The following is a 17182-nucleotide window of genomic DNA, read 5'->3' as shown; positions in this document are numbered from 1 at the left end:
CAACTTTGGAACTTGTTATTGGTCTATTCAGGATTTCAATTTCTTCCTGGTTCAATCTTGGCAGGTTTTATGTATCTTGGAATTTATATGTTTCCTCTAAATTTTCTACTTTGGCATGTAGAGATGTCATAGTAGTCTCTGTGGAACTTTTGTATTTCTGTGGTACTAGCTGCACTATCACCTTGTCATTTCTGACTAAGCTTATTGATTCTTGGTTAAGCTAGCTACTGGCCTAGCCATCTTGTTTTTCCTTTCAAAGAACCAATTTTTCATTTTGTTCATCCTTGTATGGTTTTCTGGTTTACCAAAAGTCATTTAGGAGCAAGCTGTTTAATTTTCATGTATTTGGTTTTGAAAGTTCTTTTTGGTATTAATTTCTAATTTTATTCCACTATGGTCTAAGATGCTTTATATATTTCAATTTTTAAAAAATTCATTAAGAGTTGCTTTATGACCAAGACTGTGGTCAATCTTAGAGAAAATCCCATGCATAGATGAGAATACGCATCATCTGATTGTTGGATGGAATATTTTTTAGATGTCTATGAAGTATATTTGGCCAAGTGTGTAAGTCCAGAGTTTGTTAGTTTTCTGCTTCAATTATTTATCTAATGTCAGTGGAATGTTGAAGTCCATCACCAGTATTATTGCATAACTATATTTTCTTAAGTCTAGTAGTATATGTTTTATAAACCTGGGTTCTCTGATGCTAGGTGCATATATACTTAGGATATTTAAATCTCTCATTGAATTAAATCCTTTACAATTACATAATGCCTTGTCTTTTTTTCTTTCTAGTATCGGTTTAACGTCCATTTTATGATACAAGAATAGCAACCCCTATTGTATTTTGTTTTCCATTTGCATGATAGATCTTTCTCCATTTCTTTGAGCTTATGGGTATCATTACAAGTGAGATCGGCCTCCTGAAGGCAGAAGGTTGGGTATGGTTTTTTAATGCAATTTGCCACTCTGTCTTTTAAGGTAAGCATTTAGACCATTTGCTTTCAAGGTTAATATTGACATTGAGGTTTTATTCTGTCCTAGTGTTATTAGGTAATTGCTTTGCAGTCTCAATTGCATGTTTGCTTCATAGGGTCTGTGGGCTTTGTAGTTACATGTGTTTTTATGGTAACAAGTATTATTTCCCCATTTCCATACTTACTACTCTTGAGTGTTCCTAGTAGAACCAGTCTGGTGGTGATGAATTCTCTTAGCATGTGCTTGTCTGGGAAAGACTATTTCTCCTTCATTTATCAAGCTTGGTTTGGCAGGATATGAAATTCTTGTCCTTAACAAAGGCTAAAAACAGGCCCTAATCTTTTCTGGTTTATAAAATGTTTGCTGAGAAGTCTGCTATTAGTCTAATGGGATTTCCTAAATATGTAATTTTTTTCCTTTTCTAGATTGCAGAGAGTTCTGAAAAATAGGCAGAAAAAAATAAGATTGATGTGATAGGCATTTGGGATCTATTATAGGAGTGAGAGTTTTATAGGATACCAACTAGTCCCCCCAAATCCTCCAGATAATCTAATTAGACAAATATGTAGTAATTTTTAAAAAATAGTATATTTATATCCTTGAGTACCAAGATCCCTGGTGAAGTAGAATGGCTAATGCAACTCAGATCTCTGGCCAAAAATATTTTTATCAGTCCTATTTTTACCTACCCAGTCATAATTAGAGACACCAGAGAATCATTTGAGAAGCAGGGAGAAAGGACACATCACCAAAAATCTATGCCCTAGTGTGTTTACCACATGAGGGGCAGAAGAAGAAATAAGAAACATCTTTTACAGACAGATGTCTGAAAACCTGCAAGAAACCAGAAGAAGGGCCACACATGAGGGAAGAATCTTAATGTATTTTAAAATAGTTTCCTCTCCTACAAAAACTTGGGCCAGTGAATTTTTCTGATTCTTCATCCAATTAAGTTATTATTCCATAAAGAAGACTAAGTAAATTGTCTTCTCTCTAAAACTACTATCTCCTAGAAGGTACAAGAAAAGTCTTCACATAAAGGGGAAGCAAAGAGGTAATAAGAGTTTCCTTCTGGGATCTGGCAAGATGGCTGAATAAGAACAGCTCCGGTCCACAGCTGCCAGCAAGACCAATGCAGAAGGCAGGTGATTTCTGCATTTCTGACTGAAGTACCCAGTTGATCTCATTGGGACTGGTTAAGCCGTGGGTGCAGCCCAAGGAGGATGAACAGAGAAGCAGAGTCATTGCCTCACCTGGGAAGTGCAAGGAGCCAGGACACTTGCTCCCCCAGCCAAGGGAAGCTGTGAGGGACTGTGCTACTCAGCCCAGATACTACTCTCTCCCCATGGTTTTTGCAGTCCACAGGCCAGGAGATTCCTTTGTGTGCCTACAACAGAGCCCTGGGTTTCAAGCACGAGACTGGGTGGCTGTTTGGGCAGACACTCAGCTAGCTGCAGGAGTTTTTGTTTTGATTTTTGTTTTCCCCCCCCCCATCCAGTGGTGCCTGGAACCCCAATGAGATAGAACCATTTACTCCCCTGTCTGGAAAGAGGGCTGAAGCCAGGGAGCCAAGTGGTCTTGCTCAGTGGGTCCCACTCCCATGGAGCCCAGCAAGCTAAGAAACACTGACTTGAAATTCTCACTGTCAGTATAGCAGTCTGAAGTAGACCTGGGACAATCTCAAGCTTGGTTGGGGGGAGGGGTATCTGCCATTATTGAGGCTTGAGTAGGCAGTTTTCCTCTGACATCTAAGGAAGCTGGGAAGTTCGGACTGGGTCGAAGTCACCCCACAGCACGACAAAGTGGTTGCTGTCAGGCTGCCTCTGTAGTTTCCTCCTCACTGGGCAGGGCATGTCTGAAAAAAAGGCAGCAGCCCCAGTCAGGAGTTTATCTTCCTTGGACAGGGCACCTGGCAGAAGGGGCAGCTGTGGGCATAGCTTCAGGAGACTTAAACATTCCTGCCTGCTGGCTCTGAAGAGAGCAGCTGATCCTGACAAAAAAGGATTCTCCCAGCACAGCACTCAATCTCTAAGGAACAGACTGCCTCCTCAAGTGAGTCCCTGACCCCCAATGCCTCCTGACTGGGAGAGATCCCAGGAACTGCTAACTAGAATAACCAATTTAGAGAAGAACAAATGACCTGATGGGGCTGAAAAACATATCACTAGAATATACAAGTATTAACAGCTGAATCAATCAAGTAGAAGAAAGGATATCAGAGATAGAAGATCAGCTTACTGAAATAAGGCATGGAGACAAGATTAGAGAAAAAAGAATGAAAAGGAATACACAAAACCTCCAAGAAATATGGGATTATGTGAAAAGATCAAAACTACAATTGATTGGGGAGCTTGAAAGTGACGGAGAATGGAACCAAGTTAGAAAACACACTTCAGGATATTATTCGGGAAAACATCAACCCAACCTAGCAACACAGGCCAACATTCAAACGCAAAAAATACAGAGAACATCACTAAGATTCACCTCAAGAAGAGCAACCCCAAGACACATAATTGTCAGATTCACCAAGGTTGAAACAAAGGAAAAATTGTTAAGGGCAGTCAAAGAGAAAGGGAAGTTACCTACAAAAGGGAAGCCCATCAGCAGATCTCTCTGAAGAAACCCTACAAGCCAGAAGAGAGTGGGAGCCAATACTCAATATTCTTAAAGAATGTTTAACCCGGAATTTCATATCCAGCCAAACTAAACTTCATAAGCAAAGGAGAAATAAAATCTAACAACATACAGAAAACAAAAACTGCACTGGCCTTGTAGTTATGTCTACAGTCTAAGTTTCCTTTGTGGATACTAAGCTACAACAAAACACTTCACAATTGCAAGCCTTTCCACATCCCCCTCAACTAAAAAAAAAAGAAAACTCAAGATGTTATTAGCTCTTAAAATTTCCCGTAAAATAACCTCTAAAAATAATCTTGACCATTGTCTCGGCTAATGTACATTTTGTCTGCGAGAATGGCAGCCACACTACCTCAGGGTCTCAAGGGACTGAGAGACCTCAGAAAGGAATTACTACCAGGCCTGGATCTAAGCCTTCCTTCCAGGAGCCAAAGTCAGAAGAGTCCAAGGAGACCATAGCTTTACAGGAAAGATGCCTTAGCATTTTATTACTGTTACAAAAGTCAACCAATGATATTTTCATTGAAATATCCACAGTGAATTATAATTCAACATAGGAGGCAAAGAGGGATGTCTTTGGAAAAGGCACTTAAAGTAGAAAATTAGCGAATTCTACTAGTTGTCTGAAACAAAAATGAGCTCATTCAACCTGGTTGGAGGCCTGTTAGGGCTGTTCCTTCTCACTGTGGCGTGGCTAAAAACCAGTGGCATGAAGAAAGCATCACATTTCTCAAGTATGGGAAACGTGATGGGGTGGTGCTGCTTTCAAAAGCCCTGTGTCCCTAAATATATCCATCTTTACAGGGTCAGTTTCCCCCAGTGCTGGTTCCAAAAATAGGCTCAGTACTGGCAGAAGTCATTCAGGAAGCTTCTTGAAGGCCCTCTCTTTATTTCTCAGTCTGACTTTCAGCTTGTCCCAGCTACTGTAAGCAGATTCATATTCCCAAGGTCACTAGTAACTTCTACTTTTGTTAATATCCTTGGTTTTCCATGACACTGGCTATGACGATCCATTAGACTAGTGGCCCCCTAATTAACTGCACCTCCACTTCATACCCTTTTCTTGAATCTGGGCTGGACTTGCGGCTTGTTTAGTAAATAGAGGGCATACTCCAGCTCTCTTCTGATTAGAAAAAAAAAATCATCATCATCCATAGAGGGCAGTAGAAGGGATGCTGTGACAATTCTGGACTTCAGTGTTCAGAAGGCCTGGCCACTTCTGCTTTCAAGCTCTTGGGAGCTCTGAGCTGGGTGTCAGAGGTCTACCCACTCTGCCAGACAGGTCACTGAAAGAGACTATCTGGAGGTGGAGAGACTCAGGGTTGCAGGCAGAGAGAGAAGCCCAGCCATCCCAGTCTCTCCACTGACCTGATGAACATGAGTGGCCACCTGCAGGCTGGCAGAAAAACAGCCCAGCTGAGCCCAGCTCAGATTGAAGAACAGTTGGGGGTGGGGTTATTTTAAGCCACTAAAGTTTTGGGGTAAGTTTGTCAGCAACATTTGACAACCCAAAACACTGGTCATTCATAGATATTTTTTCTAAATACAAGACAATTACTCAAATGCAAAGAAAATATGGCAAATGTTTTCCCACCACAACCTTCTCAGTCAACAGCCAAACTATAATTGGTCATTGGCTGAAAAAAACAAAAATAAAAAGGCTACACCTTTTATCTTAATTTATAAATATCCATGATTTTTTTTTCTATGACTCTTTAATGACAATGAAAAGGCAGACCAGTCAGCTTCCGACAGTCTCAGGCACTGGCTTAATTCTCATTTTGCCAAAAATAGAAACCATCAAAATGAATTATCCACTACTGGATACATGATAATAAATAGGATTGTTTTCACTTTTCTAAGATGTTACTTAATTTTCCAAAATTATTTTTATCATTCTCTACAATGAGAAAGGAATTAAGCTGGTTAAAGTTATAAAAAAAAAAAAAAAAAAAAAAAAAAAAAAAAAAAAAAAAAAAAAAAAAAAAAAAAGCTCTATTTCCAGGGAAGTAATAGATAACAATCTAATGGTAATACAATAAATGCTAACACAACTAGAATTTGAATCCCCATAATCAGCAAGATAGCACGCAATTTAACTGCTTCCTCAATTTAAAACAAAATTCTATAAAATATACCATCTACATTGTAGAGATGATTTCTTCCTGTCTGAGGAAATGAGCAATTGGGAAGCAGGTATTGCTGAGTTAAAATACAGTGGTCTTTAAATGGTTTCAAATTTTGCTTATCAAAAGTTAGTCATCCACAATACAAGCCTTCCAAATCCAAATTCTGTCTTCACATAAACTTTCTTGCATCTGTTCTTGATCTTTTTCGGGAGAGGTTGAAAGTTCACATCTATTTCTGTGCCAAAGTTTTGGCAGCCTTTCTCATCTGAAACTTCTCTGCTGCTGCATCAGGCCCACATTTTCATAGACTCTAACATGGTCTCTCATTTCTGCACAGGGTGGCATTGGAGTACAAGGCGGGAGAGGGCTCTGATCGCCACTCATCTGGTCTGCTAGAGAATACTTAATATTGGCATATTCTTGCCCTTTCCTCTTCAGCTCTTCCTCAGTCCTGCATCGTAGTGTTTCAATATAATGCTGGACCACCATATAGATAAATTATCTGGACCACCCCTGACCTCTGAGACTGCACCATCTGGATAGTTTTGAGAACGTCAATATTGCAGTCCACACCTTTCTCTCTGATGATGTCAATAAGAATATCAATCACAATGAACGACCCTGTCTGGCCAATTCCAGCACTGCAGTGCCTCCCCCAGGGTTGCTAGGCACTCTGTGGTCCAGCCAGGTCCAAAAGTGATATCGCCAAACTGTTCTCTCCATATTCTCTTGTCCAACCTTTGAAACTTTAAGTTATCTTAGCATAATGTCATTAGTGGCGCTTTGACATTAACACACATGACCCCATATTCTTTTAAACCAAACTTATCAGGCCAGTATTTGACACATTTACTCTTTCCTCTCTCCACTTCTGTTGTCATGACAAGCACTCCGGAGTTATCTTGGAACACCATTCACCAAAAGTCATTCTCCGTGTTTTGCAGGCAGCTTTGTGTGGCAATGTAACTTTTGGGGGGCTTTGAATTGTTGCACTTGGTTTCAAATTCAGACATGATGATATTTGCATTGACATCATCTCGAACAGGCTCACTGGGATCACTGTTGTGTAAAAGACAACCCTGGTGTATGATCAAAGGGCAGGATGTTTTTATATCTATTTTTATTTTTGTTTTCTTGCCTTTGACCCTGTTTTTGGCTAGAGAGAAGTTTACACTCCTGTTGTAATATCTCAAATTCTTCCCAAAAGCCTTGTTTTACTTAATCCATGGTCTCAGCTGATTTGCTTAGTTCTCAAACTCTGCTTTCTATTTCAGCAACATTTATATGAGTCAAGGGGCTACTTTAGTTATAGTACTGTACCCAGTGTTTCCACCATAGGATTCTTCTAGTCATGTTCCACAAGATCTGTTAAAGAATCAAACCATTCTTCTCCACCAACATGTATTTCAGTTCCTGACAGAAAATCATGACATGGTCAATTCAGACTTGCCATCATGGCTCTCCCCTTTGTCATCGCCAGTGTGCACAGAGAGAACAAAATCTTCAGTGTGGCTCTGGCTCTCAAACAAGAAAGCTACCATGCTTTTCTTTTTCCGTTAATACTTTCTCTGCTTCCTTTCCAGAAAGGTGTTTGTGAAACCACCTTTCAGAGGTGGGATCTGCACAGTTCAGAGGATTCCTAAGCTCAGTAACATCTCCATTCTTCTCTTAATTTCCTGTGATGTTCCATGTGTAATACTGGACCAACTCAGCCAAAGTGGCAAACTTCTCACCTCCAGACAGGCCACAGTCATCACCAGTGTTCTGAATGTTGATGTGGGTGACAGCTTCATTTCCACTAATGGAAAGTGTGGAGACTTCATTTCTAGTAACGGAAAGTTACTTTTACTAAGCCTTGCCAAGAAACTGCCATCAACTCCTCTGGTCAACAGATTTTCTGCCTTCACACCAGTGATATTTGGGTGAAACAATCTCAGCAGCATCATGTTCCTCCCGCCCTTCAACTCCACAATGGACCCGCTCCTTGCTCAGGCTCCACTGAGCTCGGTCACGTTAAGCTGGTCTGAAGGAGGCCTGCTCAGGACTGGACTCGAGGCACAGCAAGCACCTGGCCCAGCTCGCTCCTCCTCTGTCCCCGCCCTTCGCCGCCATCGCCCCCATGATATCCTAGTTTTCTCTTTCACAGATAAGGAAACGGTACCCAATACCATAGTTGGTGAATGGCAGAAGTGAGCTTTGAACCCTGCAAGTCTGACTCTGTCCAGGAGGGATAGCACATAGCTTGTAGCAGTAATGCAGATATGTGGGGAACAGTGAAAAGGTAAAGTCAAGATTCTGGAATAATAGGATATAGCAAATGAGAAAAAAAATGATGGGCCTGTAATCATACCATCACCAATGACATTTTTCACTCCCTATTAAGCCTACAGCAAAATTAAAGTGACATTATAGTCTACTGTCATATCTGAAAAATGGTTTCAGAACAAAGTCCCATTACAGAACCAAGTCGCTCTATTTCCAGGGAAGAAATAGATAACAATCTAATGGTAACACAATAAATAAGACTATTACAAACTGAAGAAGAGATCTTGGAAACAGTGCTCTGCGGCGTTCACCAGTAAGTAATGAGATCATTACGCAGCAGTAGTTCAAGGCTTACAATAGCAAGGTTTCTCTTCATTTATTATGAATTGGAGAGCAAATCTATGAATTTTTAAATGAAAAAGGACAGGAGGCACAATCTTGTCCAATGCCTTCAGTTAATACATTAAATACTAAAAAGATTTTTTAGACAACCTCAGCTCAGACTGGGATTTGATAAAATTAAGGAATAATTTATAACTTTGTTAGGTATAATGATGGTATTGCTATTATGTTGTCTTTTAAGTTCTAGATGTTAGTTACAATATTAAAGTTCTTACAGATCAATGATAGAATAAAACAAGACTGGTAAAATGTTGACAACTAAGCCAGATGTCCGAAATATGCACTCATTAAAATGTGCTCTCTACTTTTCTGAATGTTTGAAATTTTCATGACACTTTTAATTACAGCCTAAAGAGACAAAATGGTGTAAAATATAAAAGACAGTCAACATCTTTCATAATAAGAGAAATAGAAATGCTGAGATATCGTGTAGGACCTATATAGTTAGCAAATACATCAATGATTTGGCAACACTGTCTTTTGTGAAGACAATGAGGAAGCAGGCACTCTTTTGTAGCAAATGGCAGTAAAAAGGGTAGCACATTATAGTTGGTTGAATTGTGTCCTACAAAAAGATATGTGCAATCGTAACCCCTAGTACTTATGAATGTGACCTTATTTAGAAATAGGGTCTTTACAAATGTAATCAAGTTAGGATGAGGTCATCCTGCATTAAGATGGGCCCTAATCCAATATCTAGTATCCTTACTAAATTCAGAAATATACAGTTTGTACACACACACACACACACACACATACACACACACACACACACACACGGATGAACACCATGTGAAGACAGAGGCAGGGGTTGGACTTATGCAATTATAAGCCAAAGAGCTCCAAGATTGTCAGCAACCACTAGAAGCTAGGAAGAGTTAAGAAAGGATCCTCCCTTAGACTTTTTAGAGAGCACAGCTCTGCGAACACCTTAATCTTAGACTTCTAGCTTCCAGTGAGGGAATACATATCTGTTGTTTTAGGCCACTCAGTTTGTGGTAATTTGTTATTATAGCACTAGGGAACTAATAAATTCCCCTATGATAGGGAATTTGGCAATATCTAACAAAACTATGTATTTAAGCTTTGATTCAGAAATCCCACGTTCAGGAATTTAACCTGAATACATCTCAAAAACAGAAAAAATTAGATATAAGATTGTTAAAATAGTGTTATTTGTACCAAGTATGAAAAACAAGTCAAATGTCCATTGGTTAGAAAATGCTTTGAATGGCCAAGCACAGTGGCTCAGGCCTGTAATCCCAGCACTTTGGGAGACTGAGGTAGGAGGACTGTTTGAGACCAGGAGTTCAAAATCAGCCTGAGCAACATAGCGAGATGCCATCTCTATGACAAATACATATATTGTTTTTTAAAAAAGAAAACTGGCTGATTAAATTATGATATATTTATACATGGAACCATTTAAACAATTCAGTGCTTTAAAAAGTAAAGCTGTCTGTAAAATGTTACCATTTCCACATCATATTATTAAGAGATAAAAGAAAGTTTCAAGAGAGCATTTATATTATGCAAACTTTTGTGCAAGAAGGAAAAAGAATATGAACATATTAATTTTTTCCATAAAGTCTAACTATATTGCCCAGGCTGGTTTCAAACTTCTGACCTCAAGCAATCCTCCCACCCCCGCCTCCCAAAGTGCTAGGATTACAGGCATGAGCCACCATGCCTGGTCTATTTTAAATTTGCAAGAAGAAATATAGGAGCAACCAGAAACTAATAAAAGTGTTACCTATATAAAATGGGTGGGAACAGGGGCTGTATAATTTTTACTTTAAATCATGTTAAGATTTTACATCTTCAAAATCTAAAATTAGAAAGGATAGAATCCTGAAACTAACTTTAAACAAGTTGTGTATCAAATTAAAAACACCTACATTGTTTTTTTAAAATTAACTCAAATATATCTTGAACCAAGTATGCTGTTTTATCCTCCAAGGGATAATATAAGAACAGTGTCAATTGCAAAGGAATCCTAAATTTTACTTAACGTTTATTACTGGTAACTGTATTGGTGTCAATTTTTAACATTTATTGTAAGATAGAGCAAATAAAAAAAGATATTGATATTACTCACAGGTTTCTCACTGTGGAATAAGAACACAGGAACAAGAGGAAGGAACTTATAGCACTGGACTGAAATTAAAGGAATCAGAACGAATATATATACATACATATTTTCCTGCTAGCTCTGTCAGCTTGAAAGGGACTGAAAGCAATGACACCACAGAATAGCAAATAACACAGCTGGCATACATGTCTAATTTGTAAATGCTGTTCTCTGAATGGAAAGGAAGATTCTGTGAGAAGTTGGCTACATTCAAGACTGGGGCAGTGAAAGACAGGAGAGCCTGAAATATCATTGTGCCAGAAAGTAAGTGATCAAAAATTGGTAAGGATCATCTGGGATAGTCACATGAGAACACTTATAAAGTGACTGTTTATTGAAATAAAAATGACCAATAAAAGCTATTTGAAAGACAATAATTTGTGAAAATTGTCCCAAGGGCATATAGTAAAACAAAAAAAATATTATTCGAAAAAAATCTACTACGACTTGGTTTTAAAAAAAGAAAAGAAAAAAAAAAAAAAAAAAAGGCAAGGTAACTTCTTCCCTTTCCCCTAATCTCAACTAACCTTGACAGAAGCTATACTCTGGATGGATGTGGCTAAGACTGCAGGGCCCCCTCTCCCCTCAGCCTGCCTTGAAGGGATACAATTTCTTATCCACAGCTTAGGTCCCTAGCATTTCTCATGCCCTCCAATTGAGTGGAGGAGGCTAAATTCCTGGTGAGGGCATCTGAAAGGTGGGGAGATCCCTTCCTCTAACTGGTACCCACTCATAGGACAGAGAGATCCCATATGCAGCAGTCAAAGAAAACTAGGGCCCCCATCACCCTCATACAAGCTCAATTCAGGTTCCAAAACAGAGAAAGACTTCCCCATCAAGCTTGCAGAAGAGTGACTTAAAGATTTTACCCAAGGGGAGAGGCAGTTCATAAGAACAGAGCTCTAAAACTCTCCCCAAATGAACTAACTTTTTTTTGAAACAGAGGGTAGAGAAGGTCAAGCTTTAGAATGCTCTCAAAAACAATAAGTTTTCTTAATTAACAACAACAAACCATAGGCCAGTTCACCACAGAGAGCCAGAGAAATCTAAGATCCCTCCTGGGGTCAGAATAAACCTCAGACAAGCTACCCTGCGCTCAAGCTTAATTGGATCATAGTGTGAAAAAATCCATGCCCCAGGGAATTGTCTAGAAGAATAGAAGGGTCACCTGGCAAGGAGTGGGGCCTAAAATCTGGCTATGACAAAAAAATAAAGGCGTAACTAATGAGAAAAACAGACAGTACCAGGGCCAGGATAACTGTGCACACACCCAAGGCTGCTCCATATGAAGAGCAAAACCAAAGGCTTCACACTTGGGAGGATAAACAATTCACTGAAATAGTCTGGCCAAATAACTAAACGAACAAGCAACAACAACAAAAACAAGACCCACGAGGCACAGAATTAATTGATGGAATGAGATATTTATCTAGAACGTTCACTTTTTAACAAGAAAAGAAAAATATGCAAGGAAATAGGAAAGAGTGACACAAACATAGGGGAAAAAAGAGGCAAAAAGACAGTGAGAGCTCAGATCAAATTTAAGAAAGATGTCAACATTATCTTTATAAATAGCTTCCAGGAACTAATTTTACTTGAATGAGAAAAGGAAGCTATGAGAGAATGTCTTTAAATAGAGAAAAAAGAGGTAGAAATTATTTTTTAGGTTAACCAATAGAAATTCTGGCATTAAAAAATACAGTAACAGAAATGAAAAATTTACTCAAGAAACTTAACAGTAGCTTTGACTAGCAGAATAAAGAATCAGTAAACCTAACATTAGGTCAGTAGACATAATACAATCCAAAGAACAAAGAATTAGCAGAGCTTCATAATAAAAAAACATTAAATACACAAGAAACACACAAAAAAAATCAATCTCAACATAATGAAGGTCATATAGGAAAAGCCCACAGATAATATCATGCTTGATGGCGAAACACTGAAAGCTTTCTAAGAATAAGAACAAGACAAAAATTATGTTTTGGCCACTTCTATTTAATACTGTACTGAAAGTTCTAGCTAGAACAACTATTCAGGAAAAAGAAATGAGAGTCATCTGAATCTGAATGGAAGAAGTAAACTTATCTCTGTTCACAGACAACATGATCTTACATGTAGAAAGCCCTAACAATTCTACCTAAAAAATCCATTAGAATAAATGAATTCAGCAAAGTTGCAGAATACAAAATTAATACACATACATCAATTGTGTTTTTATATTAATAATCTAAAAAGGAAGTCAAGAAAACAGTTCCATTTACAACATAAAAATGGATGAATATGTAGGAATAAATTTAAACAAAGATGAAAGACTTGTACATTAATTTCTCTAAACACTGCATTGTGATTTTTAAAGAAGAGAGAAATGAAGACATGACATGCTTATGAATTAGAAGACAACATTGTTAAGAGGTCAATACTTCAGAAAATGACGCACATTTTTAATGTTTCTTGCAATCCCTATAAAAATCCCAATGGCAATTTTGCAGAAACAGGAAAATTTATCCTGAAACTCAAATGAAGTCTCAGAGCCCAAACAGCCAACACAATCTTGAAGTTGAAGATCTCACACCTTCTAATTTCAAAATTTACTACAAAGTCACCATAATCGAAACAGTGTAGTAATGACAAAAGACAGGTACATGGAATAGACCAATATATATAGACCAATGGGATAAAAGAGAGCCTAGAAATAAACGCTCACACATATGGTCAAATGATCTTCAACAAAGGTGTCAAGATGACAGAATGGGAAAAGGACAGTTTTTTCCCAGATCGTGCTGAGAAAACTGGATATCTACATAAAAAGGGATTAAGTGGGACTCTTACTTTAAACCATATGTAAAAATTAACTCAAAATGGATTCAAGACCTAAATGTAAGACCTAAAACTATAAAACTTTTTGAAGAAAACATAGGCAAAAGCTTCCTGATATTGAATTTGGCTATGATTTCCTAGTCATCACACCAAAATGTGATATATAGAGTGATATAAATGTGTAGTACACACACACACACACACACACACACACACACACACACACACACAGGAAAATAATTCATTTTTACAAGGGAAAGAAAATCTGACACATGCTACAACATGGATGAATCTTGAGGTCATTACGCTAAGTGAAATAAGCCAAATCACAAAAAGACAAATACTGCATGATCCTCTTATATGAGGTATCTAGAGTAGTTGACTTCATTGAAATATCAGGCAGCACAGTGTTTTCCATAAGATGGGTCGAAGTGAGAATAAGGGGTTACTGTCTAATAGGTGTAGAATCCCAGTTTTGGAAAATTCTGGAGATTGGTCACACAACAATTTGAATGTACTTAACACTCCTAAACTGTATACTTAGATATGGCTAAGATGGTAAATTTTGTGAATTTATTATCACTATTACATTTTTTAAAAATTAATATAAACAGAATGCTGAGTCAGGATCTGTGCCTAACACAAGCAGGGGAGGAGTGCACACTCAGAAAACAGGTCACACAGGTTTGTTGGCTTCTGTGGGACTTAAGTGTGTCTCTTTCCACAGGGCTGGCTCAGTAAAGGTAGGGCCTACTTCCCCACTAGATCTCTTTCCAACGGAGCCCCATGGAAAGAAACATCTAACAACAATTTTTAAAAATTGTGGATGCAGTGTAAGTGATCAGAGGTGGCTGCCCCAAGACCCAGGATCAGGCCTGGTAAGGGCATCAAAACTTCTCTCCCACTGGTACTGCAGAGCACAGCTCCAAACATGAGGATACCCGAAGGAGCAGTGTGGCTCAGTAAGAGCCTTTCTACCATCCATTGCTCTCATGCACCACCTACTAAATCACAGCCAAAACTACAAAACCAAAAAAATAAATTAATTAATTTTAAAAAACCCCAAAGACACACTTTGCTAATTCTCCTTTCTATGAAATCAAGGGCAAAAATTCAACAAAAAAAGACTGTACAGAGCATTAGCCCTCTAAAACTTCCAGAAATGAAGCCAACTGACTATACTCAATATCTTGGTTAAAGGCACACCAACAGTCTCAGATGAGAAAGAACCACTCCAAGAATTCTGGCAAATTAAAAATCCAGAGTGTCTCCTTAGCTCCAAATGAGCCCACTAGCTCCACAGCAATTGTTCCTAACCAACATGAAATGACTTAAATGACAGACATGGAATTCAGACCTGGATGGCAAAGAAGCTCATCAAGATCCAGGAGAAAGTGAAATGCAATCGAAAGAAGCCAAGCAACCCAGTAAAACAATTCAAGAGCTAAAAGAAAAAAACAGACATTTTTAAAGCCTCAAACTCAACTCCTTGAGTTGGGGGGGAAACAGAATATAAGAATTTCATAATACAATCAGAAATACTAACAATGTAATAGACCAAGCTGAGCAAAGAATCACAGAGCTCAAAGATCAGCTCTTCAAATCAACTCAGTCTGACAAAAATAAAACAATTTAAGTGAATAAAACCTGAGAAATACATATAAAGAGACCAAATCTATGTCTCATTGGCATCACAGAGAAGACAGGATAAGCAACTTTCAAAATATATTTGAGGATACAGTCCACAAAAATTTTCCTAATCTTGCTAGAGATGTTAACATTCAAATTCAAGAAATACTGAGAATTTTGCCTAGATACAAGTTGACCATCCCAAAGACACTTAGTTATCACATTTATCAAGATGAACATAAAAGAAAAAATCTTAAAGACAGCTAGAGAAAAAAAGTCAGGTCACACACAGAGAAACTATAAGGCTTCTGCTGATAGGTCCACTGCAAATCATGTGAGCCACGAGAGACTGGGGGCCCTATTTTCACCATCCTCAAAAAAAAATACTCCAAACAAGAATTTTATTTTCCACCAAACTAAACTTCATAAATGAAGGGAAAACAAAATCCTTCTCAGAGAAGCAAATGCTAAGCAAATTTATTTCAACAATATCAGCCCTGTAGGAAGTCTTTTAGGGAGTACTACACATGGGATCAAAAGAACACAATGTGATATCACAAATACTTAAGCACATAGCCCACAGACCCTATAAAGCAACTACACAACCATGTCTACATAACAACCAGCTAATGAAAGGAAGATATGTGAGATTTTGAACCTATTGACTTCCACCAAGATGGCCAAATGGAAACAGCTCCAGAGCACAGTTCCCAGTCAGAGATGTAGAAAGCAAGTGATCTCCACACTTCCAACCAAAGTACCAGATTCATTTCAATGTGACTAGTTGGACAGCGGTGTAGCCGAAGGAGGGCAAACTGAGGCAGGGCAGGGTGCTGCCACACCAGGAAGTACAACTGGCCTGAGGATCATACTTGAACTCCTCAGCACTCTGGTTCAGATACCGCACTTCTCCCATGGCCTTTGCAACCCACAGTCCAGGATAACAACACTGGGCTGAAAAGCACGGTGAGTTACCAACACAAATCTGAGCGACACTGCAGATGGCCCAGCACTGCTAGTTGTTGGCACAGAGCTGGGCAGAAGTTTTGACTAGCACCAACAGCACCTGTGGGACAGATCTACCCACCACCCAAGAAGAAGGAGAGCTGAAAGCAGGGAGACAGGTGATAAGGCTTGGCAGGTCCCACCCACACAAACACCAGCAAACTGAAGCCCTCTGGCTTGAGAGTTTCGCAGCCAGCCTATCAGTTTGAGATCAACGGGGGACAATAGAGCTTAGTGGGAGGAAGGGCATCAACCATGCAAAGATAGGTCTAATCCCACCCGTTTAAACAAAAGCCAGAGGAAGCCTACACAGCAGCGGGGCTGAGTCTGAGGCAGCCCAGCAGCATCTCTGAAGGCAGACAAGGGACAGACTACCTACTTAAGTGGCTCTCTGACCCCAAAATAATGAAAAAAATTGCCTCATACAGGAGAGGTCTGGCTGACACCTGGTGGTTACCATTTTGAGATGAAGCTACCAGAGGAAAGATCAGGCAGCAATCCTTGCTGCTCTACAGCCCCATGGGTGATCCTCAGGCAAGCAAGGTCTGGAGTGAACCTCCAGCAGTCCTACAGCAGAGGGGCCTGTTACAAGAAAAACTGAAAAACAAAAAGAAATAACTTCAACATCAACAGAAAGGATGTCCACTAAGAGACCCATTCCGAAATCACCAACTTCAAAAATCAAAAGGTAGATAAATCCACCAAGATCACAAGAAACAAGCACAAAAAATATGAAAACACCAGAGACCAGAATGCCACTCCTCCTCCAAGAGATCACAACTCCTCACCAGCAAGGTAACAAAACAGGATGGAGAATGAGTGATGAACTGACAGAAGCAGGCTTCAGAAGGTGGGTAACCACAAACTTCTGAGTTACAGGAACATGTTCTAACCCAATGCAAAGAAACTAAAACCCTAGACAAAATGCTAACTAGAATAATCAACTTTGAGAAAAACATTAACTACTTGATGAAGCTGAAAAACACAGCATGAGAACTTTGTGAGGCATACACAAGTTTTAATAGCCAAAATCAAGCAGAAGAAATGATATCAGATTGAAGATCCACTCAATGAAATAAAATGAGAAGTCAAAACTAGAGGAAAAAGAGGGAAAAAAGTCAAAACTAGAGGAAAAAGAGGGAAAAGAAACGAACAAAGCTTCCAAGAAACATGGGATTATTGA

At 38.9% G+C, this 17182-nt stretch overlaps 1 pseudogene; it reads right to left on the bottom strand.

The window, feature by feature from the left end:
* Positions 1-5626: 5626 nt before the first annotated feature.
* Positions 5627-11448, bottom strand: LOC108314342 (annotated as a pseudogene).
* Between the last annotated feature and the right edge of the window lie 5734 nt (positions 11449-17182).

This window comes from Cebus imitator, unplaced genomic scaffold (assembly GCF_001604975.1).
Source record: "Cebus imitator isolate Cc_AM_T3 unplaced genomic scaffold, Cebus_imitator-1.0 Scaffold150, whole genome shotgun sequence".
Lineage (NCBI taxonomy): Eukaryota > Metazoa > Chordata > Mammalia > Primates > Cebidae > Cebus > Cebus imitator.
The sequence above is the reverse complement of the archived record's forward strand: the minus strand, read 5'-3'. Positions and strand labels throughout refer to the sequence as shown.